Source organism: Bidens hawaiensis, unplaced genomic scaffold (genome assembly GCF_021521415.1).
Source record: "Bidens hawaiensis isolate Kalapana, Puna unplaced genomic scaffold, B.hawaiensis_p1.1 tig00044890_1, whole genome shotgun sequence".
Lineage (NCBI taxonomy): Eukaryota > Viridiplantae > Streptophyta > Magnoliopsida > Asterales > Asteraceae > Bidens > Bidens hawaiensis.
Window position 1 is genome coordinate 30,496 of NW_027497991.1, and position 5,428 is coordinate 35,923.

The window sequence follows — 5,428 nt, forward strand, 5'->3', positions numbered from 1 at the left end:
AGAACCCGGTTAAGTACGAGGGTAATCAGGTGGTAGTTATAGTCGATGATTCACGACACGGCATAGCTCATATTGGTGAGGTTGATCTCTCATCAGATTCCAAGAAAAGTGGTATTAGAGCCAAGGGATCGTATCAGGAAGCGTTTTGAATATCGTCCACCGGCGAGTGTGTCCGTCGGTGGAGGGCATGCGTGAAAGAAAGGCTTTGGGTCACAACTAGAAGACTAACAGCAGAAGTAGACGAAGACGGTGATGTGTTCCGCGTCAATCGTTGTCATGCGGAGTGCCGCTTGTGACGACATGGGTGGCTGGTAATGAATATTTGGTTTCCTTTTTTGAAAGTAAGTCGATTAATAAGGAAAGCTTTTCGAGCGGATCGTGAGTCAGTACGCGTATGTTGCCTTGTTCAAGATATCCACTACCAAGTTTTAGGTCCGACGTTGTTTGAAGAGATATATGGTATTGGTCAAATATGTGGTTGGCTAATGGCTCATGTTAAGTTCATTCGATTTTTACTAATAAATTTGGAGTACTTAAAGTAATATTATTTTGATTGTGTGAGCTTTGTGTTCTGCATGGAAGAAAGGGAATCAAGAAGAAGAATATCAGGTGAAACTCTCATTGGTTAAAGTTTGAAGCTGGTTTTACGATGACGTATAACCGATTCACAACGGTTCTGTGGCGAACCGGTGAATGTTGTGTATGGGTGTTAATAGTGGTTACAAGGTAGTTCGGGTCCCCGGTATAACGGAGTGCAACGAGGTTGTGTGTCAACTTTGTTTTGGTGTTCGTCACGTTGAAGGTTTCAGTGATGATGTGCCATTACCGTGTGTCGGAATGATAAAATCTCCGTGTTTCGAGCAATGATGTTGTGCCATGATCGTGTGTCGGTATGGTTACATCTCGGGGTGTCGGGATGATAAAATCTCTCTGTGTCGGGGTAGTTTAGTGGGTTGGATCGATGACCCAATAGTCCCGAGTGGTAGCGTTGCCGGACTGTCTAAACGAGACAGCATCATCATATGTTCGGGGTTTGGTTTCTGGACCAAATCGTAACGTACAATTCAGCAGCGGTTCAGGCTGTTGGAAGCAACGAGGGATGAGTTACGGAGCTAGAACCGGTGGCTATAAATGGCCACATAGTTATGGTTTTGCGGCTGTCAAAATAGAAGACAACGGGCTCGATGGTTTCGGTTTGTACGAACAGTGGGTTCGTAGGAGACCACCGAAGATAAGGCATAAAACAAATGTGTTTAGAGGTAGTAAGTTGAATGGTGTCCTAGATCTTGTGTAGATTAAGGAGTAACGAACCAATGTGCAACTTCGTGTGAAGGCTTGTGATGAGTCTAAGAATCAAGTCCAAAGAGATATGAGTGTTGCGGGCTGTGAAAGACCTTAAAAGAATAGGCATGAATCTAGAGGGAGTGTTGGAATTCAACACTTGAGTCGAAGCCGAAAGATGTGACCAGTTGTGTCGAGTCGCGGGTTGTTTCGAGTCGAGGTGCTTCGTGTTTATCAAAGTTAGAAGAAGTTTGGTGTTGAGAGGGAGTGTTAAACGTGTCCAACACCAAATCAAATTGAAGTCTCCTAATATCTCGGAGAATATTTAATATAATAATAATTCGTTTATTATTATAGATAAGTTAGTCTTATCCGATAAGTTAGTCTTATTTTATTTAATCATATTTGTTATGGATTCAAATTGTGTATTTGAGTTAGTATAGGATTGGAACCGTGGGCTTATATATACCCTAGGTTCATTGTGTTAGTTAATTATTAAGTTCTTCTCGTTAGTCGTTTTCTAAATAAAAGAGTTGATCATGTGTTGATCAAATCTTGTGTTTGTGTTCTTGATTCACCCGCTCAAAGTTTAACACAGCCGACAACCCTTCATATAGGTATTGAACTATTAATATCATATCTTATTGTTTATAATCAAATATTGTTGTTTATTGTTGGTTGGTTAATCGAGCCGGGGGTCTCACCGGTAGCAACCTCTCTATCCCTATGGGGTAGAGGTAAGGCTGTCTACATCTTACCCTCCTCAGACCCTACCATAGCTTTGCTATTGGTGGGATATACTGAGTACGACGATGATGATGATGATTGAAAGTTGGTTATATGTATAAATAATTTACTGTTGGATTGTTTGTTTGTTTGTTCAGTTAAAGTACATGTTAGCTCTGCAATTTTAGCTGCAAAAAGTCCATATTTCGAAAAGGTGATTGATTGATTTCTTAATGTTGTAATGAACTATGAATTGTTTTTCTTTACTTACTATGTTACTCATCTATTTGTCTTCTGCATGTAGCTCTTTTAAAACGGGATGATGGAGTCAGCGCAAACATACATAATATTCAATATCACCGCCTCAGGTAAGGCTTTACAATTATGCAGGCGCGGATGGATACAAGTAATTTAAGTGGTGGGGGGGGGGGGGCAAAATACGAGTCAGTAGATACAAATCAAACAATTTAAATACTTAACATAAACAAATTTTTGTCAAAGTAATATAAATAAAATAACTAACAAATTCCATTTGAAACTTACAGAGCCCTGAAAAATTAGCCCTTCTTTCTTTACTTTTTAGACCGTTGTCGCTCCCTCATTGGGGCCCAAATGAATAATTGTGTCTACTTAGCCTACGGTTTTGAAAGTAGACTAATCTTTGACTTAATACTACAATACTATGCAGAGTACTGAATTCGCGTATGCAATTACTGTATGCATATGTGTAGTTTATTGTTGTTACCTAATGTGTATCTACCTCTTACATTTGTACAGAGAAACCTGGATTCATAGAGTTACTCAAGTTTATGTATACCCATGAACTGATATTTACAGCTGCTCCTGATGTACTTGATGTACTGCTGACAAATTTCAAGTTGCTTCGTGCATGAAATATTGCAGCCGTTTATTAAGAAAGCTAACGATGACACCTGAATCTGTACTGGTTTATCTTGATCTTCCTGAAACTATTTTAACGGCCAAAGAATTTCATCCGTTAACTCTAGCCGCCAAGCAGTTCTATGCCATCCATTTCAAAGACTTAACCAGGTAATTAAACTTTTGATATATATTCTTTTATTTATTTATTTATTAGTGAGAAATATTTTAAATTTTCTTAACCACGGGGGCAGGTCTGCACATGAGATTTTTGGAATTCCACTTGCTGGTGTGGAGGAAATTATAGCTAGTGATAATCTTCGCGTGACATCAGAATATGCAGTTTTCCTTTTTGTCCTCTCTTGGGCAAGACCCATTACCCTAATATAAAGGAGCGTCGTGAAATTATCGCGACTCGTCTTGCAAAGCTTATTCGTTACCCTTACATTACCACTAAAGAGCTTACACAGCAGGTCCTCAATTGCACAGGGTTTGACCCTGAATTTGCTAAAAAGGTAGTAAAGGAAGCACTTTCTTTCAAAGCCAAGGTCCCAAACATGCAAGAACATACATATATCAGGGATGGATGGATTGTGAAACTGGACTACATATTGCGACCCATTAAGATGGTTGAATATGAACAGCCGAGCCCACATTGTGTGGTGTACTTTGATTTGAAACGTGACGTGTGTACAAGTTTATTTCCATCGGACAGGGTTATCTCTAAAGAATTTAACTTGGGTAGTCACGGTCATCAATGGTTTCTCTTATCGGCCAAATGTAGTGGGGACAGTTTCGGGCTTTATTTGGGTATGCAGGAGAATCCCAATAAGGCGGAGTCAGTTTCTTTTGCGTTTAAATATTCGTTTGCAGTAAAGACAAATACCACTGGCGAGTTTGTTAATAAATTAAAAGGAACTGATAACCTTAGGGATGGAGAGATAAGGGGGGAAGCAAAATTTATTTGGAATCTTGTGGACTTCGTTTATTGGAGAACATAGCGATTATTTCATCGAGGATGTTCTTCATCTTAGAGTTGAGATTACTATGAGTCAATAAGAAGCTAACAAACAATCTCTTCAATGTCATGTAATTTAGGTTAAACTTGCTATATACCTTTTAAATAATAACTTTTGCTTCTATTTCATTTGTTAATTAATTATTTTGTTGGTTGTTTGTCGGGTGCTTTGATGTTGCTATGGATTGCTTCTTCATTCGCTCGGGTCTCTAGTCAAGAAAAATTAGATTTAAATAATCTAAAGGGATATTGGATTTAAATATCCAGATTTTGTCTCGTCTCATTAGTCACCGTAAAGCTAAACTTTAAAAATGTATCACATCAGTCCCAAACAATAGAGCTAAAATAAAACCATTTCATACTAATTACATTTATACCAAACACCCTATACCAAACCAAACTATCAAGTTAGACCACATAATAATAATATAATACGAATAACTACAACTATTATTATTTCTTCTACACAAACTGATTTAAGTAATAACAAGTTTTTTAACCCGCGAGTTGTGGCGAGCGGTTGGTTTTGATTGTTGATCTCCAAGTCATAATTTTAACATGGCTATATAAACGTATGTGCCAAACTCAATTAATAATGTGTATTTGTGTCCATTGAAATAACGCCATAATAAAAATGATAAAGTTGTGGCTGGATCCAGTATCTTATTATACCATAAATAGATAAATATGTTTGATCTGTTACTTCCTACTGAAATGGATACTTTAATTGCGTCACACCACTCAACTGCAACTTTGTGACGTGTTACCATTTTTCTTAATGTGTACTAAATTGTTACGGCTTGCGCGTTGCTGATGTTAGTGGCATATAGATGGGTTCTAAGGAATTTAAAAGGAAACGTAATTTATTGGATATTGACTTAAGTAGTTACAGCCATTGTTAATACATATTTTGCCAGCAGTTAAACCTAAGAGGTAGGCATATTACATAACCTGCATAATGGCTGGTATTTACAGATGTTTTAGCCCCTATGTTAAGGTGTTAGGTTACAAAAGCATCTAGGATGTGGTAGAGAAAAATATTAGCTGGCTTGTTGGCTGTCAAAAAGATGTGTCCATTTCCCTGCTTCCTTGTTAAGTTGATTTACTGCTTTGCTTTCTTTGGCGGCTGTGTGTCACCTGTATGTATTAAAAGTTAGCAAGTGTAAATGGTATAGATTTTTGTAGTTTAATGGACTTACCTGGTGACTGCATAGTTTTTTTGTTTTTGGATATCTTTGGTTCCGGTGTGTTTGGAGACACTGTAGCAGCCCTTGTTACGTTGTTCACATTTAATGGCAAGCATTTCTGATGATGTGTTGTATGCGTCCGTGTTGTGGCATTTAGGTGTTAGTTCTTTGCAGCTTATGTTCAAGATGCTTGTCATGGATTCGTTGAAGAAAACTGCCTTAACGCTTCCAGTGTTATCTGTTATCGTGGCGTTTACACAGTACCTGTCATGGTTAACTGGTCATTTTTGATATTTATTGTGCTATTGTGTGTAGTTTGGTATGACTTACATGACGT

The 5,428-nt window shown here is 38.0% G+C and overlaps 1 pseudogene; it reads left to right on the forward strand.

The window, feature by feature from the left end:
* Positions 1-2,932: 2,932 nt before the first annotated feature.
* LOC143595304 (BTB/POZ domain-containing protein POB1 pseudogene) lies at positions 2,933-3,887 on the forward strand (annotated as a pseudogene).
* The last annotated feature ends 1,541 nt before the right edge of the window (positions 3,888-5,428 follow it).